The sequence below is a fragment of the Pezoporus flaviventris genome, unplaced genomic scaffold (genome assembly GCF_033815535.1).
Source record: "Pezoporus flaviventris isolate CSIRO_AGI_PZ_B2104156 unplaced genomic scaffold, CSIRO_AGI_Pfla_v1 ptg000037l, whole genome shotgun sequence".
NCBI classification, from domain to species: Eukaryota; Metazoa; Chordata; class Aves; order Psittaciformes; family Psittacidae; genus Pezoporus; species Pezoporus flaviventris.
In genome coordinates, this window is record NW_026892585.1 from 3,045,085 (window position 1) to 3,070,920 (window position 25,836).

The following is a 25,836-nucleotide window of genomic DNA, read 5'->3' on the forward strand; positions in this document are numbered from 1 at the left end:
ATGAAATAAGCTCTGTTAAAACTACTTGGCTGGTAACATCAGGAGTGTGGTAGCAAAGATCTGATTTGTCAGTCTATTCATAGGCTGTTGGTCCACACTGCCGTGAGTAATCTATTAAATGAGTAGCTGTGTTGGGTCATCAAGACTGGTATCCTCAGCAGCAATAAAGAGTTTAAGCAAGACTAAGCTGTGTAAACAAATTGTATCTTGACTGCCAAAAGGCCAGAAAACCTTTCCATAACTGTAAATTTTCTGTAAGTTTTGCTTTTCTTTGAAAAGTCTAAACATTAACTATTAGCATTTAAAAATCTCACTTGCTTGGACTGCAAATTAAAGCATTTTCTCATGAGAAATAATTGCTTGTTAATGGCTCTTTTTTTCTAGCCTTATCTCATGGAATAAGTTGTCATTATCCGAAATCAAAAAGCCCATTTTTCTCAGAGAAGCCTAGATTCCAGGCCATGTTGAAAACCTGATTGTAAACTGGATATTGGGCAACAGTAAGAAAGCAGAGCCTCTTTTGTTTTAAAGACAATCAAGCAGTAACATGACTCGAACACCTCAGATGAAACCATTGTCTGCTTTACAGGTAACTGGCAGATGAGAGGTCAGCTCCGGCCGATTCAAGCCATAGAGGTATTTCTCTTCTGTTTTTAGTAATGCCCCCTCATAAACAGAACTTCATCACACTAAACCAGCTCTCTATTTTGTGTGGCTGCTCTGTTCTCCCCTAAGCAAATTCTTCACATGCCCAGAAGGAATCTTGTTTCCAACATCTGGGAGTGCTTTAGAGGCTTTCATTATTTATATGCCAAGATAATATCTCTTGCCTATGAATGTGCTACTGTTCCCATTGATTAGATGTTTGCTGATTAGTGCCAACTGCAGTGGTGGCTGTAGCACGGAAGCTATTCTCGGGCCCTCGATTTCCATCACAAGCTATGGGGCTCCAAAGGCTCATCTGACCTTCAGGAAGCCATTAGATTTTGACTGCTGCTGACTTGGGAAGACTATAAAGTGAGGAGTTAAGGGAAAAAGAAACCAAACCCTGGTATTTAAAATTAAGATTAAAACACACCAAAAGGAAATGGTAGAAAAATGCAATGGTATTGGTGCTGTTTAGCATCTTTGTTGGAGACATGGGCAGTGGGATCGAACACCCCCAGCAAGTTTGCCAACGACACCAAGCTGTGCGGTGCAGTTGATGAGCTGGAGGGAAGGGATGGGATCCAGAGGGACCTGGAAAGGCTGGAGTGGGCCAGTGCAAACCTCAAGAAGTCCAACAAGGCCATGTGCAAGGTCCTGCCCCTGGCAGGTTGGAAGGGGCTTGGAGCAAGCTGCTCTAGTGGAAGGTGTCCCTGCCTGTGGCAGGGGTTGAAACTGGATGAGCTTTAAGGTCCCTTCCAACCCAAACCAGTCTGGGATTCTATGAAAAAAGTAATTTAAATCGAGAAGACTAAGAATAAAAAACAACCAACCAAAAACAAACTGCAGGGAGGCTGCCCAATGAGAAAGGACAATTCTTCAGCATTTGATAGCTAGAAGCTCTCTAGCTTGCTCTGTCTTGTGAGGGATACATGACCCCATCTCCTAAGGGTCCTCAGGGCTCCTACCAACCTCTTCCCCAACCTCACAGCCTCTGGACAAACACAGCCCTTGGCTTCAAAGTGCTCCTTTCAGCAGAGACAGAGGTAAAGAGACAGAGGAAGATGCTGAGAGGGCCAAAACCTTCTGCTCAAAGAGCAGCTTTGAAACCATAGCAGGAAGCTTTGCAGTGAAAATGAATGCGTGTGATGAAAACAAGGGAGAAAGTGCTTTGTTTCTCAAGCACTGTGCTGCAGAGAACTGCCTGCTATTATTTTCAGGAAATGAATTAAAATATCACACAATGCTAAGGCATTTCTGAACATGTGGGAATTAGCAGGTCTTTGACGAACTTACTGAGAGGACTAGTTTGCATTTCATCATGGACCACTGGCAGTGCTGGCAGTATAATCTGTGAGGTCAGTAGCCACAATAGCCCTGCTACCATGAGGAGGTGTGTGGGAATAGACCTGGATCTTCACAGCCCCACTCAAGTGACTGGAAAATTGTTGCCTGTGTGTCTAGAATGACTGGATAATATCCTTATTTGAAGTACTGAAAGCCTATTTGATTTTCCTCTTGCAGGCAGCAGTGATACACAGCGCACATTGCATTTGCAGAGGGGTTTACTCAGATTAGTTTCCTATTTGTTTTTTTTCTAGGTGACTTGTGGTGCTTGACTCCATCTTTGGTACCATCTTGCATCTTTAGAAGTAATATTGGCAATTCATAAGTATTTCTAAGGCTGATACCTCAGCATCGGTACTGTATTCTTCCTTCTGAATCTAGTTCTAGGAGTACTCAAGGTTTTTGTTTGCTTAACAAAACCTGATCCCAAAGCAATCAATGTATTTTACTCTCGCCATGTAATTGTCACTATGGTCTAACCAATGACTTGATTAATCTGATTTTTAAGTATCTAGACATTCAGAGACTGTAGTGTTTTAGGTACTTTTCATCATATACAGATGCCCAAGCAATGGAAAAGGGATGTCAGCTCCTCAGCTGGTATACAGTGGGGTAACTCTATTATGGTCACTGGAGCCATGCTAATTTACAGCAGTTGTGGATCTAGCTTGTTTCCAGAGCACGCATTGATTTTACCATAATTCTTTATTTCCTGGGTTTGAGCCATTTAAATGGAAGTGCATTTGACATTTTGGGAGGGTACAAGGCATTGCTGTGTCAGCCTTGATGCTGTGTTAATGATGCTCTTGGGCAATGAATAATAATCATGGGGTAGCTTGGAAATCAGACTCCTGGTTTTAGTCTTGTAGTCTACTGGATTAGCAATAAAATTTCAGGCCATTTAAATACCTAAAGGGTCTGGGAGTGTAGAGGGCTCTGACTTAAAGCGTTAGTAAACAGTGTTGAGGGAAATAGCTCTGGTCAGCAGTAGGGTAACTGTGCTGGAGAAATGGGGCTTTGGTGATGGAGAAAGTCTAAGGAGCTCCCTGTTCATCTCATCTCTTGTGACATTGGGACTGCTGAGGTTTTTTGTGTTGCATTTAAGTAAGTCATCTCTTTTTTCCCCCCAGAAGGTATATTCTAACCCAAACTATGTCACACAAGCTGTGCTTCTCACTGATGTCCTCACTTCTTCCATTGCTCCTGCAGCAAGGCTGGGGGTGGGCAGAGCATCTCCAGGGGACATTACTGTTCTTGGGTGACGGTTCACTTGCCTTCCAGCACCATGACAATGACTGATGGCACATGCTGTCACCTCTGCTTTTGGAATAAAATTGCCATTCAAAATCCTTGTAACGAAATGGTGAAGGTTCCACGTAAGAGAAATTCCCAGCACTGGCTATAAAACACCGTTTGGGCAGATTCAGAGCTCTGTATGGAACAGGAGCTGGTGGTGTTTCATGGGCTTTGAACACGGGCCAGGTCACAGCGTGCCAGGGACTGGTCGGCTCTCAGCAGCTCTGTTAAGGGCTGTCCCCAGCTCCCCTGCCATGGCCCTGCAAAGCCCCAGGGGCAGGGAAGCCTCTCGCTGCTGCAAGGGGTGTAAACGGAGTCTTACTTCCTTCAGTGAGTGTGTGAGAAGTGTCTTATGGGTGGGTGATCTCAAGGGTTTACCTATTTGATGCCAATGCACCAAGCTTTGCCCATGATTGCTAAGAACTGAGGGTTAGCTTCAAGTCCACCTTCACTAAAGGTGACTGCAGATATCATCTAAAGACTTCCAGACATAAAAGCTGCTAAGGCCATGAGAGATATTGTCCTTAAAGGGAGGCTTTGGCACGTAACTAAAGAAGAATATATCCCCAATTGTTTGTTCTTTCCCTCATTTCATACTCACCAAGCAACAGTCCTGAACGTGTGCACAAGAACTGATGTATAACTCTTTATTTCAGAGCTTCCTTCTTAACATTACTAATTGACCCACTGATGGGTGCTTATTCTCCTTATTTTATCACTGTAATGTTGTTCTAGCTAATTCCCTGCTGAAGCAGCAGAGCTACCCATTAAGCAAGCGCTATGAGCTGATAAGGAACAGCAATACAATTTATGCATGGCATCAGGGAACGGGGACAAATATTGGCATCAAGGTGACTTATTTGCCTGTGAAGCCCATAGCAAAAAGGTCCTCAGCAGGGAGCACCACCCATCAGTTCAGTCTTTTGCCATAAGCTGGGAGCTAAACATTTATTATCTACTCTAAGCAATATTGTGTTCAGTGTGAAGGATGCCAGCAAGGATGCAAAAAGGGCAGCCAGCACTGCTGTGCGTCAGCAGTTCGAAATGGGAGATACAGGGCAAAGAGGAAAACCACTTATCAAGACCTGCGTGTGAGTTTTGATCTGTAGGTGCTGACAGAGGAAGCCTTGGGCATCGCAGCTGAGGGCTAGGTGGGAGCACAGCCAGAGGAAAGGTGCTGCTGTGTCTGGAGCAGGGGCAGTCATGGTCAGTGGGTCCCTGCGGGTGCTGAGGCACTGGCACGGGGTGCCCAGAGAAGCTGTGGCTGCCCCATCCCTGGCAGTGTTCAAGGCCAGGCTGGATGGGGCTTACAGCAACCTGCTCTCGTGTGGGGTATCCCTGCCCATGGCAGGGGTTGGAACTGGGTGAGCTTCAGCTCCTTTCCAGCCCAAACCAGTCTGGGATTCTGGGATTCTATGATTTTATGTGGGCACTGACAACTTTCCTTCCTCTACTCCACACATTGTGACAGTCAGCTTCTTGGAGTCACAGCTCCATTTTAACCAGCGTTCCACCCAGATCCTCATGGGAACATAAGAACAGCAATTCAGGACTAGATCTGGGGTGATTCTGCCCCAGCATCCTGTCTCTGACAGCAACCAGTAGCAAGCACCTAAAGAATATAATAAATGAATGGTTTCTATTAAGGATTTTCCTCCACTAGCAAGCTGCAGCTTCTGGAACTCTGTCACTTTGGGAGTCCCTGAGCTACAGACCATATCCACATCATTGTGTTTAACAGCCCTTAGTGGCCCTTTCTTCCACTAATTTTTTAATTGCTAATGGAGATGGCTTTTCTTTTGGCCTCCACAGCATCCTGAGTTACATAATGTAATAGTGTGATTTGTGAAAGCCCACATCCTGATTAGTTTCAAAGAATAGATGAGATCAGGTACAGTAGCGGTACGGTAGCTGGAGCATGAGAGACGTCCAGGATTACAGGGCTCCGCACTACTAGACAGAAACTCAGATGGCAGAGCCCTATAACCATCTTCATATGTTCTTATTCGTATGGTTTTGCAGTATATAGAGATCATAATGCAGCTTTAAAGAGGGGTAAGCAACCAGCACGCTGTTAGCCACCTCTCATAACATCATCTCATAGGTGAATATGGAAGGTGGGAGTGGGACAAAGCATCTTAATCCTGCCTCCACATCCAAAAGTAGCTCAACTTGCTTAAAGCAAAGTTTAGTAGATCCTAGAGAAGGCAAGGTTTCCTCAGTAACAATCAGGTACCCATTCTTTTTCTGTGGTTTTAAAAACCCTATCCAGCATCTATCACTGTCTTTGAGGGCTAGACTACCTGAAAGCTAAGCCCTTATTCTGAATTGCTTTTATGTGGTTTGCAATGCTTAACTTTTGTGCAGGATTCATTTGAAGTGGGGCAAAGGAGCAGGACTTGTCCATGGGATGCGGGAAGGGGGATAGTTCCGGGGTGCAAACACAGCAACACAGGATTTTTGGAGGTCAGCTTTGAACAGGAGAAAGGCAGAAAGAAGGATCGTATTGGGAAGGCATCACAGAGGGGAGCAAAGCTTTCGGACAGTGGATGTCAAGCTAGGCAACAGGCTGTGATCTTCAATGCTGGCTCCACCACGATGGACCAACCCTCTCCAGCACTGCCTTGATGCCACAGATGCTCACAGCTGAATCAGTGCTGTGCAAACACTTTCAAGAGGCTGAAAGCTTTCCTTGAGCTCTTTGGGTGTCAGCATTATCCCCTGTAAGAGAGCCAGCCCAGCTCACCATTTCATGGTGAAACACAGACATTAATGCTTGGAAAGTTTCAGGAGCTATTGAAAGCTCCATATAAATGTTAACTATTATTATTGAATTACAGTGTGATTGAAACAAATTGATTTGTTAGGATAGTTTCAATGAATCATATTCATAGCAAATTCTATTTAATTTACTACAGTGAGTCATTAACTGGCTCTGCTGCTGATTTATTTATACATCCTGCAGAAAAGGTAACTGATTTTGAGAATCAGATCTTAAGATAACTGGTCTTCAGAACTGCGGGATCAAGCATTTTGTAAGTGTGGTAGTATCAATCCGTATGAGTCCCTTTTCCATCCTATTTAATCCTGATGAAGGTTATGCAAAGCACCTGCAATAAAATGTGCCCTTCTTTGTGTGCTCTGAGCTTGCCCAAAAAGACAGTGCTTCTCCTAAACCCCAGTGCTTCATTAAACCTGGTCCAAAATTAAATGTAACATTCTCTGATTCTCTGCAGGCTTCACTATGCAGGATGATTAGAAGCTATGAAATACCGAATGCTGGAAACCCAAATTGCTCCTGGATTGAAAACACACTTCAGGGGAACAATTCAACCAGCAGGACGGAATAGCTCAGGATGGTGACATGTCTTTGGTCCTGATGTGCCTCAGTTTCCCTCTCTGCAAGACAGAGGCAGGGCTACCTCTCTGTCAGCACAAAAGCCATCATTTGAATGCTTGGATGATAGCATCCAGTGTCTCAGCGAGCTACGCCAGCTTGCATCGCTCATTATTAGCAGCCACACACTAATGACCCACTCCTTGCCAAGGCACAAGGGACTACATTTAACCACTGCAGGAAGTTTCAGAGAAAGCACTTCTTTTGGTGGTGACAGGAGGATTATGCTGGGATTTTTCTATGCATGCTGCAGTGAGAGTGGGGAGCAGAAAGAGGATGAACCCTGATTAGATGGAGGGATGGGAGAGGGGAGTGCATGCACAAAGTGGCTGGGTCAAAGGAGAGAGGCAACAGGATATATGTGACAAGAAGGATGAAGCTGTGATGCAAGGAGCTCAGAAGAGCACAGTTCCATGTCTTAGATGGGTTCAGGTAAGAAGCATCTCATATCTTCCCAGAAAATTTTCCTATTTGTGATTAGAAGCGGTAAATAAAATCTCAGCAAACGGAAAAAAAGGTGAAATGAACTGGGGAGCAAAAATTTCTACAAAGGGCTTTCAAAAGACAAAGAAAAGAGGGAATTTTCAGGTAAAACTAGGTGCAGCAGGATGACATTCTTCTCTTACACTAAAGATAAAGGATCTCCTGCTCGAGGGTTGTCATAGAATCAACCAGGTCGGAAGGGACCTTTAAGCTCATCAATTCCAGCTGTTCCCCAGGACTGCCAAGGCTACCACTAACCCATGGCACTGTCCTCTCCCCCTGGCCTGCAGAGCCCCTGAAGGTGCCTCCACCCCAGCCCCTAGGGATGGGATAGCTGGTTGGGTGCCAGTGAGATGGGATAGGGTCACTGTGGGATGGCACCAGGCAGGGTGGCTGAGGGTAGGTGCAAGATTAGGAGCACAGACTCTAATAGACAGCATTAGGATCTTAATAGTTTTGCTACAGTTGGTGTTGGTTTCCCTTAGATGATGCCACTATGTGGCATGGGTATATTGCCCACCGTTAACACAAAGGTTTATAGAATTAAAGTAAGAGGGAGACAAGTACTGGCAATCTCTAAGATTTTTGTTCCATGCCTTAAAGAAGCCCAGTGATACTTCTGAAATAACAGGAATGAGACAGTTAAAGTGTTGTACAAAGGCTACCTTTAAAACTTCCTTTTCATTTTCTGATCGTGGGTTTTGATCTTCTTCAATCAAATGGAGCATCACTTAGGAGCTGATGAAAAGAAAACCTTCATCTGGTTATTAACTCCTTGATGAAAGACCTGTAAGAAGCGCATTGTTCATTTACAGGAGTTTGGAAAATACTGAAAATTAGCTGAATTCTTTATGAGATACGTGGCTTCTTGCAAGTTCTAATTGGGCACACACATTGGAAAAGCAGAGCTGTCATGACTGCAAAGATGGGAAGTGTCAAGCTGTTGCCATTAAAATAAACGAGTTACTACATTTCTCACTCCCTTCTTCAGTGCATGGATAAGCTCCCCTTCTAAATGACAGTGATCTGAGAGATGCTTTATAGCATAGCCATGGAGTAAGCTGGTGCTTATGGCCAGGCCTCTCCTCCCTATATTGTACTTTGCTCTCTGATCCCTGTTTGGAGCAGGTCTGGGACCTCCATGGAGGAGGACGCAGATGCAGGTGGAGCAGAGCCTTGGTCATTGCAGCAGAAAGTCCTGGAGAGGTAACCCACCAGGAGATGGTCAGTGCAGGAAAAAAGGGAGGATGTGTCCCAACTCTTTGCTGAAGTCTCAAAGTTGGAGCTGGGCAAGTGTTTCTCTTCACTTTATTCTAGGATAAAAAAATCCAAGCTTGGGCAAAAACATCTGTGCAACTGTCCCGTGTCGGAGTGGTTTAGTTCCTCCCTCTCCAAATAGGGGGGAACACCAGAAAAACTCCAAACTTTCCTCCCTGTTGGCAAAAGGGGATGTTTAATTTCCCTTTGTTTCAAGCTCGTGCTTAAGCTAGAAGGCTACTTCAATCAAAACAGCCTGCTGCTGCTACCCTGAAAATGTTTTGCTTCTACTTGAGCTAAACGTTTGACCCACATTTTGACCCAAATTGAGTTTTTCCTTTTTTTTCCCACATGAGAAAACAAACAGAACTAAAAATTCATTTCAGGTGTTTCAGAAACAAAACCTTTCCTTTTCATCCCTTTGTTGGACCAGTGTGCTATGAGACAAACCAAAAAAGCAACCTTACAATCACCAATGGAAGTCCCAACATAGGACCACCGCGACTTCCTTTAAGGTGGTTTTGACTTTTATTTCAGGGATGGTTGGGATTTCAATGGAATTTTGGAGGTTTAACTCTTTCCAGCCGTGTTGGAAATGAGAGTGCTCCATTTGTGTAGCTGCATTTGTGAAGGATTGCACTTTCGTACCCAAGCGTTTGAATCGGTCTTGCTGTGCCTAGGTTGGAAACATCTGTATTCTGATCGAGTTCCTCCTGGCCTGGCCATGTGTTCAGCAAGTCTGAACAGTGTCTTTAAGGAGACCACAGAGTTAAAAATAAGATCCTTGAAGAATGAAAAGCTTACAAAAGCTCTAAATGCTTTTTTAATAAAAGGAAATTGCTGCAGGAAGCGATTCCTTATATCCCAGGCTCTGCCAATTGTTTCCAATCACAGCAGCTTGGTGTAGCTATTATCTCACTAAGTTGTATTAATGTGTTTGTTGTTTCTGCTTTTCCTTTTAAACTAATCTACAGGTTAACTTGGGTTCTGCTGTTTAACTTGTGATTTGTCTGTGGTAAAAGCTGTTTCCTGGGGCTCCTTTCACAACTCCGATCCCTCACAGCAGCACATAATCGTCTCTTCACTTCCTCCTCCTTGCTAGACTGTAGGAACATTAGCAAGATGTGGTGCTCTTAAACGCTTCTCCCCTCCCATTTGCCCAATCTCTTTTCGTTGTCTGAACCCAAAGACCCTGAGGACAGATGTACCTTCACCCTCAGGATCTCAGCCCTTCCGTGCAGAGCCACCTCTGCACAGATCCATGTTCCTGGACCTATGGGAGCAGCTCACCGCATTGGCCAACAGCAAAAGAAATGGGAGATGCCTACGCAGGATCCTGCAGTTTAGGGGCTATGTGAGATCAAGGTTTGATTTGAATTGGGTCATGACGCCGTGGACTGTTGTAAACGGTGGAACCATTTGGGAATTGATGTTTTATGGGCTCTGCTGGCATTCTGCAGTCTCACAAAACCCTCAACCCAAGCAGACAAATGGCTTACAGTAACTTTTTAACTGGAAAAAGCAATGTTAGGAGACGGTGACTAGGTGGAAATGAGGGAAACTCTTCCAGAAAATATTTGATTCAGAGCACCCAGAAAATCAAAGCACGTCACTGCCAGTGTTGACGACAAACAAACTCCTTTTCTCCTGCTAGAGGTTGGTGCTAGAGGTTGTGTTACAGCCCAGACTAGTCCCTCCAGTTGTACTGAAGCTGATCCTGAGAACCAGGATGGACAACCCCCAGTCCTCAGTCAGTGACAAGTTGGCACCCTTTCCAACTCTTCCAAACATCAAGCATTTTTAATAACCTCTACTACTAAAAATTGTTTCCTGCTTGTTTTGAAAAGACAGATTTCTGTCCCTTGGTGACGGAAGCAAAGGGACCATTCACACAAGTGAGGATTGCAGTCTGGTTTATAGCTAGATACTGCCTGTCAGGTGTTCCCCAATGCACAACAATGAGTGTGCAACCCCCTGCATGGGAGACCCACAGAGACAACAGGGTACATGTGTTCAGTACTGCAAACCAGGATCATCCCTACAGCCTTATGAAGAAGGAAATACAGAACAGCTATCAAAGATGGGATACGGACCACAGGCACCCTATTCCATCACTGAATGCCAAAGGTTGATTTGCATGCAGCATTTTAAATAATTAAGCAGCAAAATGGTGTTGCCATCTGCCAATGTCCATCTGGTGGAGGGAACACAAAGCTCCGAGTGAGAAACCAGCACTGAGCAAGATCCACTCACTGACAGGGGGGATCCCGGGAAGCAGCTCACTGGTGCCTTGCGGTGCTGTCATCTCTTCTGCTTGGAAATAGCTTGCAGTCCCAGTTAAACAGCCCCTGTTTAGACAAGGTTGCTGGTAGAGCATGAAGATTTCCCAGTACAGGCAGAAGTGTGTTTGTAGCACGTCCATGTAGTAAAGGTTGCAATAAATGTTTTGTAATCAGAAGCACTGTAATGGCATTTGTAGATGCAGGGACATGCCTCGCTTCAATACCCTTGTTCAGGTCTGGCTACACTCATTCCTGCACTGTAAAAAAAGGAATAACAGCCAGAGAGAGGTCTAGAAGGTGATGATAATGTTCAGAGACACAGAAAGGTCCCCGGGAAGAAGGATTCAGGAGGTTCAGACTGTATTTTACACAAGAGAAAAATAAGAGGTGACATGACAGAGGGACTTAAAACAATGAGAAGTGCAGAGAAGGCAACCTAGCCATTCCCAGTTACCCTTTCAAATACCCTTTCAAATGAGCCTGAGCAGCAGCCTAGTGAAATTAAAAATACATTTCATACACATCAAAGGAGGTGCTGGGGCTGGTTATGATTGTGGCATGAAGCAGATTCATTGAACTAGAAAATTGCAGTACAAGAGGGTTTTTTCCTTGATTTTTCTTTAACTTTTGGAGCCCATTGTTTTTAGCAATTTTATAGGGTTCTGAGACATTTATACAAATATTCAAGTTGTAAAAGCATAGGTACTGAACTGTAGAGGATGTTGTCTTTCCTGCTGTACTCTGCTATGGAGTAAGAAATGATCACTACAGACTGAGGCAGGCATCCATATTAGCTGTAGATAGGATGGGGAAGAGCTAAGTTTTCCACTTGATGGCAAACCCCATCAGGGACTGGGGTCATAACAGTGGCAGTGACCCTGTGGACAAGCAGTATCATAGCCATATACCAAAGAAGGTCAACATAATCAGAGCACCCTCATCCTGCCTTAGTAGCACTCCCACAGAGCTTCACTGTTATAGAGCATTGCACAATGCTAGCTGACACCAGGAGTCAATGGGAACTGGGGGCACTTGCCCCAAACCAGTCTCATCTCTTTCAAAAGCCACAGTACTGCAGTGCTATTACTGGCTGTGATAAGGAGCAAGTTTATTCTAGGGAAGAACACATTTTCACTGTGTGCTGTCCCCACTATTATTTGTGTTGCAATAATGCCACAGTGCACGAGCCACTGTGTCGATCAGCATATGGAAAGACATCTCTGGACCAGATAGCACCACTTCTTACTGAAAACTGCCAGCTTTTCACACCTCACAGTGACACTGGCTTCACCCAGTTTCAGATTCCCATCTTACAAACCCAGCAGCCCGGCACTGGGAGGTGCTAACAACAGCAAACTGATGTTTTCAGTGGATGTGGCCAAGAATTCTTTGAGGTTATCTGTGGGGAGCAAAGATGGCTTTCCTACTACATATGCCCAAAGAACGTATTTAATTTTGTCAGCTGTCTCTATTGCAACTCCCCTTTTTGTTCATAACAAGAAGATTTTCTATGTATTTGGCCTCATTCTTCACTGCTGCTAACATTAACTTGCATAAGGATGATGAAGACATCGAGTCTCGGTTGACTTCCCTCAAGGCCAAACCATTTGAAAGTATGAAGTATTAATTCTACTTTGGTCTCTCATTGGAGAGGTAGCATCTCAAACAGTGTCCACCTGGCTCACCATTGGTGTCCATGGCTGAGAGGGACAGAATTGTACTTTGGGGGTATTCAATGTTCTTACACACTGTAGAGGCATAGCCAAAAGAAATGGTCAGGTGGAAGAAAGTCAAAGTTGCAGAAGTCCCCGACAGTCTTCTTTGTACCAGGAATACCATGTTCTCCCCCAGAATTTCATTTTTTTTGTTGGAAAATGTAGGAAATCTTCCTAAACAGACAAGAAGAGTTTTCATTGGCAACCGGGCAAGCACTTCGCTGGGGATATTTGAAAGCCACATGCTGGTCTCTGCTCCCGTGCAGGCAGCAGGGCTTGTAAAGAGTGACATTACTGAAGCACACAGTTGGAGCTGGCTGCGGGGCTTCAGGGACCACAGCACCTTCAACACTGTGTCCTGCTATTGTACATATATATTTACACAACCAAACCGTAGTTTCCTGCTGGAGTGTTGCTGTTTGGACAACACCTGAATGAGCAGAACTGAGGGGCAACGTTTTTGCTCGAAGTTTTGATGGTTTTGCTGTTCAAGCAGGAGTTTTCTCAGTAAGAAAAGCTAGTTTTCTGTTTCTAGAGTCCCAGGACTTTGAAGGACAGAGGGAATTTCTTGACAAAAAACAGAGTCAGGAATACAACGCTTCTGTAGAATTTGTGTGATTTCATCAAAAATATAACTTCACATTGCCAGAAAACAACACCAAAACTGCTGTCATTTTAAGATAGTTAAATTGCAATTAAATGTTGTGAACTGAGGCTCAGCTGGAGCTGATCTCACACCAAGGAAGTCCTCTCTGAGCTTTGTGGTATCTTGATCTGCACTCGCCACTGCTGGAGACAAGCAGATATCCTGCTCTGTGGAACAAGCATGGCTCCTGGTGCTGTAGGAGATGCAGATATATCCCTTACACTAACTGAAGTGTGCTTTCTCTGATGTATTTTATGTCATTATAACAGTATTTGGCACTTCCCATCTAAAAGACAAGTGCTAAAATAAATTAAGGCATCTTCTTATCTAGATACTAGGAAGTTGCAGGATAAGGCAGGAAAAAAAAAGCAAAACAAACCTAAACAACCCAAATGAGCCAGAATCCAAATCTGAGTTTAAAATTCCCCCTATCTGTTTGAGTTACTGTACCAGCTCAGCTCAATATCTAAAACAAAGAAAATGAATTATGGAACAGCACAAGGAGAGCTTGTTAATTTTCCCACTGATGTGCTGTGAAATGAAAGCTTTATTCTAAGAATATCATATCCTCGGGGCTCTGTCTGGGGAGACGCTGACAAATACGAATGCCCTTACAGTTTTTCTTTTATTCCTGCTTGATGGTGTATTCCAGACAGATTTCCAAAATTATATATAATAATATATAATCTGTACTTGTGGTTTGGTGGAGTTCAAGGCTGTGATTTTCCAGGACCTAACTATGCCCTGTTTGAAAATGGAAGATCAAGTGCACATAATGAAAGGGAGATCAGGTTCTAGAAGAATTTGCTTATTTCTTGATCAACATTAATATATGTGACTGTAATTTCAGCATCTTTTCTCCTGTTGTGTACCAAGGGAACATTAACCACAACAGCAGCTTTACATTTTTATAGCGCCTTTCATCAATCAGGATTCAAAAGTGCTTTACAAACCTTGGACAAAATTCTTCTTTGATCAGCACTGAGAATCTCTTAATCCATGGTGCAAATCTGTGTTGCACTTTCTGTGCCTTTTGCTCCACGTAGGACTTCCCTTGATTTCTGCAGGGATCGTGTCTGTGAAACAAGTGCAGAATGAGTAATGGATGTGTCAGGAATCTGCACTGCAGATGAAAAGGAGGAAAAACTAAATGAAGATCCAGTCTCAGCTCCCTAAGAACGTGCTCCATGGTGCTGCAGAAGAGGGTCGGCCTTAAAGAAGGAAAAGTGCAAATACGTGCTCCTGTACACAAATCTACTTCTTTGTTACAAGGAGCCTGCCCTGCCAGGCCCTTTAAGTCTCCTCCTAAAAGCAAAGGGTCAGATATGGCCATCAATTACTGGTGAGCAGCCGCTGCTGCAGGTACAAGCAGCTTTTACCCCTCAAGCCCCTTCTACTGCAGGCACTCTTGGACCTATGGCAAAGGACAGGAGAAAATGCCTGGGATTTCCAGAGCTTCTGCACTCCGTGTGTGTGCAAACCTTGCTGAGGTAAATGCTAGCTTGGAAACCTTGCAAAGACTCTCAGGAGATTACTGAGGAAGTGTCAGATTTAGGGATGCCCTCTGTGCCTCAGTCCTCTGGTCTGCAGCTGAATCAGGAGGTGCAGGGAGGATGCAGCAAAGAGAGTCTCCCAAACCAATTCCAAGTTCAGTTCGGGCAAACCCCCCGAGTTATCTCTGTCTGATGGCACTTCTTCATCTTTAGAGCTAATGTTGGTTTCTGATTAGAGTTTACAAATGCTAAGGTACATTTTCCTTTTTAATCATCAGGAAATGATGAGCAGCATCCCACTGAGATAGATGAGAGGAGAACCCAAAGTTATCATTAATTCTGCAGACGCTTCTGTCAGTAATGAAGATTTCAATCCTTGTGTTGAACCCATCAATCTCTGGCCCTATCATGTCCTATTTTACTAGGACATTCTGTTTCGCACGAGTAGAACCATACTTTTTAACGAGAAAATCAGTCAGAATTAAATGTCCCCTCGGGATGCTATTTGAAGAAGTAAAATGCCTCACTTGCAAAGACAGGTATAATAACGTGATGAGGGATCTTTTAACTACTTAATCTGAAAAAAGCAGACAATACTGGCTATAGCAGTGTGAACAACAATGGTCCATTTAACATAAAGTCTGCAGTCTATGGCATCAAGTTGATTTATTGCACCTGATGAGCTGCCCAATGAATTTAGTCTTTTCTGTTTACAGCTTTTCTCTTCCCAAGAGCAGAGGTTGCTGTTTAAGTGATTGCTTTCCTTATATGTCCTCCTGTTGGTACATCTACATCTGAGCTTGCATTCATGATTTTAACATCTGTTAGCTAGTAGGATTGCTGGCCGGCATGCACACCATTAGCAGCAAAAGTTCATGTTCATCACCAGTGCTAATGGCATGTGTTGGAAACATGACAGTGCAGTGTAAATGTGACCCTATCCAAAATTGTTTTCCTTTTAATTGGCAATGTAAAAGAGCCCTAATTACAGACTAAATTTAAAAGAGGGGTTGGAATTCATTAGAAACTCAATAGGAACCCTTTAAGAAGGACATGGAGCTGTTGGAGCAAGTCCAGAGGAGGCCACGAGGGTGATCAGGGGCTGGAGCACCTCCTGTGTGGAGACAGGCTGAGAACACTGGGGCTGTTCAGCCTGGAGAAGAGAAGCTGCGTGGAGACCTCAGAGCAGCTTCCAGTGTCTGAAGGGGGCTACAAGGATGCTGGAGAGGGACTCTTCATCAGGGACTGTAGTGACAGGACAAGGGGTGATGGGTTCAGACTGAAACAGGGCAAGTTCAGGTTGGAGATAAGGAAGAAGATCTTCCCAGTGAAGGTGCTGAGGTGCTGCACAGGCGACTCTGAAAACCACAGGTCCAGTAAAGGCAAAGTCAAGGTGTATACATTGAACCCACCCTCCAGCTTCAGACCAGGACTCCTCAGTGCACTGTGGCTATGCTCCCACCTCAGAGTCCTTAACCAGCTCCTGACACTCTGACTTGAACTCTTCAGCTGGCTCATCCTATAGCAGGAAGCGTTTGGTGGTGTTTGAAGGCAGCTAGTGAAAGTCTTAAGTAACATGATGCAAATAATTAAACTTAGCGATAAGTTGGTGCTTTTCATCTTCAAAGTGCTTTGCAAACATTAATTAGTCGGGCCTAGCAAAGCCCCATAGAATGGAAGCACTCAATTTGTATCTCCTGTGAAGTGACTTTCTTGGCTGTCCCTACACACACACCATTTTTAGCACATGCAAGAGCCCGCCTCACGTTTCCTTACTTCCTCTTCAAACGGCACATAGGTTTTCCATGATGAAAGCCATGCCTTAGTAATGGGGGGGGGTTTGAAGGTTTTAAAATTAAATAGTCTTTTAAAACAGCAATTAGCTTGGGTTTTCCTGGGAGAACTGAGGCATATGAAGATCAGAGGCAGGCACCTTCATACCCTGCGCCAGTCTCCAAACCTTCAAACCTCCCGTCCCCTTTGAACATGAAAAGCTCTGTTTCAGGCACACCAAGAGGTGGATCCACTGGCTGATGGTCAGCGTGAGCATGTGTCCCACTGTGAACAAAGCCACAGTGAATTTCAGTGCACGCCTGGCTGACAGGTTTCCTTGCCCAGTAATGCATGTAAAAATACGGCCATGGGAAATCACGGACCATCACTTTGTCACAGGGCCCTCTTTCTTCCTCCAGTTCAGAAACACGTCTGGAGTCCGGTGTCCATGAGAAGACAGACACATAAAATCATAGAATCCCAGGCTGGTTTGGGTTGGAAAGGACATCAGGATCATCCAGTTGCAACCCCTGCCACGGGCAGGGACACCTCACACCAGACCAGGTTGCTCCAAGCCCCTGTGTCCAACCTGGCCTTGAACACTGCCAGGGATGGGGCAGCCACAGCTTCTCTGGGCACCCTGTGCCAGCGCCTCAGCACCCTCACAGGGAAGAGCTTCTGCCTTAGATCCAACCTGAACTTCCCCTGTTTCAGTCTGAACCCATCACCCCTTGTCCTATCACTACAGTCCCTGATGAAGAGTCCCTCTCCAGCATCCTTGTAGCCCCCTTCAGGCACTGGAAGCTGCTCTGAGGTCTCCACGCAGCTTCTCTTCTCCAGGCTCAACAGCCCCAATGTTCTCAGCCTGTCTCCATACAGGAGGTGCTCCAGCCCCTGAGCATCCTCGTGGCCTCCTCTGGACTTGCTCCAACAGCTCCGTGTCCTTCTGATGCTGAGGACACCAGAGCTGCACACAGTGCTGCAAGCGGGGTCTCACCAGAGCAGAGCAGAGGAACAGGGTCACATCCCTTGACCTGCTGCTCACGCTGCTTTTGATGCAGCCCAGCACATGGTTGCAGTTGTAGACTCAACATTTTTTGCAGATCTGCCTATTTTGTGCTACAAGTGAACTATTTTTGGTTTACCCATTTCATTGTGGCTACTTCCCATGCATGGGTGTTTGCTTAGCCCTTGCTTAGCCCTGGCTTAGCTCGGCTCTTACTCCAGGAAAGCTGTTGTGGTCTTCCCTGCAGAAGCACCCCCGTTCTCCCATTGCCTTCCTCTTCTCCTTTGGTAACTGTTGTTTAAGACTTTTCCAGCTTACTTTGTACCGTGTACCAAGTCCAGCTGGGTGCTTCTCTGTGTGGTTGGGCTCCTGACGGCCCTCTTCAAAGTTTGCTCTATTACAGTCACAGTCTGTTAATGTTATCAAACATTTGTTGAGGCACCAACCCTTCAATTTGCTTGCCTACCTTCCTTTCCTGAACTAGATGTTTGCTTTACCAAAGCAATGGCTCAGCCTTCCTCTTACAAGTAGGAACATGTAAGTGAAGATAAAGACCTGGTAGCGCTCAGTGCAGAAAGCGTCTTCTGAAAAGAAAAAGGCAAACTTTTTTTTTCCCCTACTTGTTTGTAAATAGGACAAATAAGCAGACAGTCCAAAATAATCTTGTATTTAATAATCTCTAAATCTTGCTTAAAAACACAGGTCTCCCGGTTGCATGCCAGCCCATCACAAGGAAACCCAGGGGACAACGGCATTCCTGGTTTTCTGCATGACTTTCACAAAGTCATTTTGTCCCCACACGACAGGGTGTTGTGGGGATAGATAAAGAAGGGGAAGTGGAGGGGAGGTGAGTGGCCAAGTCCATCCAGAAGGCACGGGGGTTGTCCTGCAAACACTTAACAGACTTCCCTGCCGTTGTACTACCTGTTGGGTTTCACCACTTCCCATTGACAATAGCTTGACATCACTTCCTGGACCAAAATGAATGTATTAAACTGAGCATTTCCTCTATAACTTGCAGTTACTCAGCTATTTATTTTGGGCTGGCAATGCTAACTTGAGCTCTTGGTTTGACTCTGTTTCCTGACAAACCCCAATGTATTGTCTGCCTTCTAGTCCAGTCTTAAAATAGTCTATTGCAGCCTCTGGGAAAGCAGGCACAGATGGATTTACACACCTTGAAAACGTTCAGCTCTTTGGAATTGTTGCAGAAAATACTTGCAATGGAAGTTGTGTGATGCTTCAATTCTAAAACCAGGAAAGGTTCACCAAAAGATTTCTGCTCTGTGATCCTTCAGGCATTAGTTTTCTCCCTACATAATTACCCCCAAACTCCAAAAGAAAGAGCCATACTTCCCCATAATAATGCGCCATAATAAAATCCCTTCCTGCGTGCCTATGACAGTCTCATGCATATCACTGCATGTGACGGGAGTGATGAATTGCTGGGAATAAACAGGTTCAGCATCAACACTGGAAATGTGGCTACAGAGTAGATCCACAGCAAATGGGCTGAGAAAGTTGGGGCTGTTCAGCCTGGAGAAGAGAAGCTGCGTGGAGACCTCAGAGCAGCTTCCAGTGTCTGAAGGGGGCTACAAGGATGCTGGGGAGGGACTCTTCAGTAGTGACTGTAGTGATAGGACAAGGGGTGATGGGTTCAAACTGAAACAGGGGAAGTTTAGATTGGATATAGGGAGGAAATTCTTTCCTGTTAGGGTGATGAGGCACTGGAATGGGTTGCCCAGGGAGGTTGTGAATGCTCCATCCCTGGTGGTGTTCAAGGCCAGGTTGGACAGAGCCTTGGGTGACATGGTTTAGTGTGAGGTGTCCCTGCCCATGGCAGGAGGTTGGAACTGGATGATCTTAAGGTCCTTTCCAACCCTAACCATTCTATGATTCTAAGATTCATAGCCATATGTGCTTTGGTGACAATAAAATGGTTTGAAAATGTCAGTGGATTATTTGTAGTACTACAAAAAAAAATCCATTAAAACCAATCTGAACCTTGCATTTTGGTATTGAAAAATACACAAATCAGTGCTACTTCTGTCCCACTAACGCCTGCCACTTCTGATAGCTCTTTTTATGTATTTTTCAATTAAAAACTTGTAGATGCTGAAGCCAGAGAAAAATCACTTAATGTGAGGCTAAAGAAAATGCTACAGTTAACGTGATGAAGTGAATTCATTGCAAATGAATTTCTCTTTCGATTTTTCAGCACATCCAGGGAAAATAAAAATCACAGTTATTCACACAGTTCTCTTATTGATTCTTGTCATTGTTCTTTACCTGGTGGCTTCATACAGGAGAGCAAGCAAATGTGAGAAGACAATGGGGACTTAAGCCCATTGTAACTCAAGTAGGATTATATGGTCTTATTAAGAATTTGTTTGCCTCACTGGGCCTTCCCTTACAGCTAAGGGGCACTTATTTCTTAATAAATCAATCGCTTGTGAGCACTTGTCCATAACTTTTCCTTTTTACAACTCCATGTAAAGGATGTCAGCGTAAATGAGAAGAATGCCCCATTAAGTTCATAATACACAAGACCTTCCAACTTCACCTCATCATTAAAATCGTTACAGACCTCTAGAGCTGTCTTTGAACTCACCTTGCTTCGCTAGATAAAGGCCAGCAGGTGAAGAATCACAACAGCAACAAACACAAATGAAGGGGATTTGAGAGAGCATCTACTTCTATTGTTCACCTAATGCCACTTTGTGGCATGGCATTTCCTAGATGACTGGGAAAGCAAGCATCAAACACAAAGAATACTTTTTAAGGCACTTAAGTGGAATTCTGGGTTGGTTTTGACTGTTTGTTTGTTGGGACAGGGCTGTGAAGAACTCCACCAGCTGCTTGCCAGGGAGCCAGCACCAGCTCTGAAACGCTCATGAAGAGAAGGGTTTCAAAAACGAGGTTCAGACCAGCAGTGTTTCCCTCTGTGTTGCATCTGAAAGCACAGGCACCGAGTGCCTTGCATGCATGCTTAGACAAGGGCACACGAGATTACTGTGCTAACTGATGGGGGAGTCACTGTGCCAACAGGAGATAGCAATGAGTCTTCTGGAGGACTCCTTTGAATGAATGAAGGGAACTTTAATCCATAGACCAAGCAAAACTTTTTGGCTGGTTCTACTTTTTGCTGGCCTGAATTGTTTCATCCTTAGGACTTTGCCTGAGCTTTCAACTTCCCACTTGTTTTGCAACTGGGAGATGGAGAGCAGGGTCAGGAAACATCTTCCACTTGAGAAAATTCAGAATACAAACGTTAAGAGTAACACTTTCAGGCATGAGATGCAGCATTAAAATGTAGAGCACACTAATAAGGTGTAAAAGGCATGTAGACCTCAGTGCCATGGGTTAGTGGTGGCCTTAGCAGCGCTGGGGAATGGTTGGACTGGATGACCTTAAACGTCTTTTCCAACCCAGTTAATTCTATGGTTCTAAGGCTAAGAGTATTGTTTTGATAACATACCAAATCAGTCATCTCTCTAAACATTGTACCATATATTTGAATACTTTCAAGTGTAGGTGTCGTTGGAGATGCGGGTTTGAGGTTTTCATCTTACCTGCTTTCCATAGCAGTAATCCCTTTGCTCATCCAATGAGCAAAGCGTGCTGCAAAGTTGCCCTTTCTCTCAAAAATCTTTGTGTTGCTGTCAGAAACTACAGCAAAATGAAACATCCACTTCTTGAGCAGAACCCTCTGAGGGCAGAAAGAGCCTTCTGCAAGAGCATGAGGGGAGCAGCACTTTCCCTTGCACCAGGTAGTCAGTCCCTTCCCTGATACAGCAGGGCATCAAAGGGACTTGTGCCCCAGCCAAGGTGAGGGTCCTTGGAGAAGACAGGCTGTGACTGGGAACAGAAGGGAAGAGGGCAAGAGAGCTGGGAGTGCCAGGGGGATTTTCATGTGAGCATTTCTTGGCTTTTCACTCTTTCCCTTTCTTGAGCAAGTACAATTCCAAAACAGCAGGGTTTTCACCCACCACATTCATGTTGAATCTGCCTCCTCCCAGGCTTCAGGATGATTAGGATAAAGCCTGCTAACATTACTGCCTGTGCTAGCTTTCCAGGGGAGTAAAGCAAAGCATGACCTCTCCTATGGGAACTGCAGGGGAGAGCTGCTGGGGATATATGTAATCCCCGAGCAAGGAGCTGAGGCAGGCCAGTGGGGTTAACACCTCTGCATCAGGGACTGTAGAGACAGGACAAGGGGTGACGGGTTCAAACTGAAACAGGGGAAGTTCAGGTTGGATCTAAGGCAGAAGTTCTTCCCTGTGAGGGTGCTGAGGCGCTGGCACAGGGTGCCCAGAGAAGCTGTGGCTGCTCCATCCCTGGCAGTGTTCAAGGCCAGGTTGGACACAGGGGCTTGGAGCAACCTGGTCCTTTCCAACCCAAACCCTTCTGTGAGTCTATGAACTGGGAAGAAATGTTGTTAACAACTTCAGCCGCTGCAGCCTCTGGGTCTGACCCACCTGAGAGGCAGTGCCTTTAGCTGCCAGAGCACAGTCACAGCCGAGGCACAGAAGCTTCTTAACAGAGCAAGCCTTTTGTACCAACTCCAAGGGAATAATGTCACCTACCCAGCCACCAGCCTCACTTTCCACACTTTCCACAGCGCTTGAGTTTTGCCTTAGAAGTTTCCTATTCAAGTGCTTAGCCTGACCAGGGCTGACCTTGCTTAGCTTATGAGATGTAACAAGATCACTGCCTGAGGTATGAAATGACACTGGAATGGAGGTCATGATCTTACAGAAAGCATCTTCTGCTGCTGCTGCAGTGTCTCCTCCTGGTTTCCCTGCCCCAGCATCCGACTAATAAGGCAGAAACAAATGCACTGTGCTTCTAGCACACCACTGGCAGAATATAGAAATGCGTGCTTTCAGCCGTCTCAGTGGTACAGGTATTTTTATGTATATGATCCCGAGGATCAAGCAGTTCCTTTTTTATGGTTTTTAGTTTGGTCACTGCTTGGACAGAAACAAAAAGTGATTTCTATAGCTCTATCATTGCAAGATGCCCAAACAGATTAACAGACGAGCAGACGGTAGCTTTTGAGCCATGTGGACAGAACACCAAATCAATCCTTCTGAATGAATAATACTTTTAAAGCAATAGGAGCAGCAGAAAATGTATCCGCAGGTACAGTGAAACCACTGGACCCATTTCAAGGGGCAATATTCTGCAGAAAGTACAGAAGGCACTTTTATTTCGGTATTTCAAGTAAAAATGAATTTGTGTGTGTGTCAATCTGTCACATACCAGACAGGGCTGGTTCTCTGAATGGCTGTTACTATGTAAAGCTTCAGATCGTCCTGTGGAGAATAGACAGGTTATTATTTACAGGGCATTAGAGTAACAGTGTATACAAACAACATTCATAAATCATAGAATCATAGAATAGTTAGGGTTGGAAAGGACCTTAAGATCATCCAGTTCCAACACCCCTGCCATAGGCAGGGACACCTCACACTAAACCATCTCACTCAAGGCTTTGTCCAGCCTGGCCTTGAACACTACCAGGGATGGAGCATTCACAGCCTCCCTGGGCAACCCATTCCAGTGCCTCACCACCCTCACAGGAAAGAATTTCCTCCTTATATCCAATCTAAACTTCCCCTGTTTCAGTTTGAACCCATCACCCCTTGTCCTATCACTACAGTCCCTGATGAAGAGTCCCTCCCCAGCATCCCTATAGCCCCCTTCAGACACTGGAAGCTGCTCTGAGGTCTCCACGCAGCTTCTCTTCTCCAGGCTGAACAGCCCCAATGTTCTCAGCCTGTCTCCATACAGGAGGTGCTCCAGCCCCTGATCATCCTCGTGGCCTCCTCTGGACTTGTTCCAACAGCTCCATGTCCTTTTCATGTTGAGGACACCAGAACTGCACACAATGCTCCAGGTGAGGTCTCACAAGAGCAGAGTAGAGGGGCAGGATCACCTCCTTCGACCTGCTGGTCACGCTCCTTTTGATGCAGCCCAGGATACGGTTGCTTTCTGGGCTGCAAGCGCACACTGAAGCCGGCTCATGTTCATTTTCTCATCAACCAGCACCCCCAAGTCCTTCTCCACAGGGTTGCTCTGAATCTCATACTGACTCAAATGACTTCTCATACGAACTGATTTTAAAAGGTTTGCATGAGAAGATAGAAACTGCTGTCCCTTTTTTTGTAGGGATCCATGGGTTGTAACATGTTTTTATTACGATGCAGTAAAGAATCAGCTTTAGAAGCAAACTTAGAAGGATAAACTTAGAAATAAATCAAGCCCAAATAAAAATAAGCATTGACATTCAAGTGCAGGTTTCAGTGGCAAGCCTAATTGACAAAAGAAACGGGGTGAAGTGCCCCTCTACCGAGTTAAACCAGGCTTGGATCCATTGGGACGTTGCAATTGCCTTGTTTATTTTTATCACTGAAACTAAGCTGCCTTTCTGAAGGGGAAGGGAAAAGGAAAAGCCCCAAAGGCTGTTAACCTTTTTTTTGGGAGCAGAAGACAAGGTCATCAAAAGTTTTGTGACTCTTCTGGGGAACCAAAGCGAGGGCGGATGGTGGAGGCTGGTCCATGCTGAATAAAGCACCTGAAAGCTCCTGCTGTGGCCAGTGGGTTGTTGATGGAGGTGGAGAGGGTCCTTGAGATGCACGGGCAGGCATGGGGGGTACAGGGAGGAAGCGTTTTCTCCTTATTGTGGAGGAGTGGTTAATGAAATTAAGGCTGATCTGGGTGATGTTGATGCCTCTGCCTATAAAACTCCTCTTTAAGGAGCTCGGTTAAGAGCAGCAAAGCCAGCATGCAGGCAAGAGGCTTCTACAGGAGGGAGCTGGTTTTTACTCTGCTGTGGGTGGTAAATCCCTCTCTGCAATTTGTAGGAAACCCTGGAGAAGTACCTCAGTGTTTTCCCTTATCTGCTGTGCCACAGTAACCCATGTTAAAGGAGGACATAAGGCTGCTGAGTTGGGCAAAGATTTGTTTGCACGTCTGTCTAACAGTGATTAACTTGGGAAGGTTGTCACAGAGTAAACAGGAAGGAAAGAGCCACCATTCATCAGCTAGCGAGCTCCTGGTACAAATCCTGCCTTCAGAGCTCCTACAGCAGGAGGTTAAAAATGATGCAATGCACAGACTGCAGCAGTCATTTTATGCTTGCCTGTAAGTTTGGACAGTGGTGGGATAGATAACTGGGATATTCTCCCGGGTCTTTCACTGGAACTGATCTAAGAGGTTTTGAGGAGGTTAGACTGGAAAAGAGAAACCTTTGCAAGATTAAGGTGAAGGCTGATTTCCTCTCCCTAGGAGGAATCCCAGAAAGCACAACAGATACCAAGGAAGGGATGTAGCCAGAGACACTGATTATATATGGGACCAGAAAAAAAGGACAAGGAGTAATCTCTGTAGAAGTGGATTATCAATGACAGAAATAATGCTCTATCTCTCTGATTCTTCTTTGCCCATCAGGTGAAGAGCTGAGAATCTGAGCTGGTCTATTTGTGAAAATGCAGCCCCAGAAGAGGAGAAACTGAGCCTCTGCCAAGTGGCACAAGGTCATCCCTTTTACGTCTTTATTTAAATCACTAATATCACACAGGTCACTTGAGGTCACTTTTGTTCACCTTTGCAAATGGCTTTGAGCATAAATGCTCAAAGAGCCTTGAAAGAAAGGAAAAAATTAGTTTAATGAAGAACCAGCAGGACTTCAGCTTTCCAACTTCTGCATCCTTCTAAAAGCACACTATGAGGGTGCAACCACAAGCGTATAAACCATATAGTCCATGCATTCTCAGGCAAAACTAATTTCTCATCCTATTCCTGAGGTCCGCAGCATCCCCAGACTCTGGCATGAGCTAAAGGGAGACAAGGGCATTTCTTTAAAACCTCAGTCAGAGGGAGCTCTATCCTCAAGAGATCAAATGAGCACTAATCAGGAAGGATGTTTGCTTATTAAATGCATCATTGAGTCCTTTAAATATCACTCCCTGGGTCATAAACTCCTATTAAACATAGATAATCCATTATTGTTTCACGCAGATAGAAAATAAACATTTCAAGAGGTTTGCAATCCCTGTCCCCAGGTCCCTCCTTCCTCACACTCTAAAACAAGGGATACTGCTGTAATTCTTGACTCTCAGCTTATTCACTGTGCTTTCTTTGGATTTCACACCCTGCTCACTTGCTTCTTTTCAGGGTCATCTTTGCAATGAGCATAACGCTCCCATCACCTTTCCTCTCTCCCACTCTGCATACAGGTCTCACCTTAACAGTACTTTCCCAAGCTGGCTGTCCCTGACAACAGCCTACCAACTACCACCTTTGCAAACTCCTCTTTAATGGTTTGCAAAACAGTTCTACTGTTTTTACTGGGTCTTTTAATGGTGTGGTGATTTTCCTCTGTCTAGGAACAACAAGCTTCTCTGGGAAGGGGATTCCCAAATGTATTAAATGCAGCCAGCCTTCCTTCCCATTGTTTCACCTGATCACACTGGTGCCCATGCCCACCAT

General features: G+C 45.0%; 1 long non-coding RNA gene across 1 annotated transcript; it reads right to left on the reverse strand.

Moving 5' to 3' along the window:
* Positions 1–7,423: 7,423 nt before the first annotated feature.
* On the reverse strand, positions 7,424–21,534 carry LOC133274899 (uncharacterized). Its single transcript, XR_009745327.1, has 3 exons — positions 20,913–21,534; positions 18,518–18,588; positions 7,424–8,366 (listed from the first exon to the last, which is right to left on the reverse strand). It is a non-coding gene; the product is annotated as an uncharacterized LOC133274899 (long non-coding RNA).
* Positions 21,535–25,836: the final 4,302 nt, after the last annotated feature.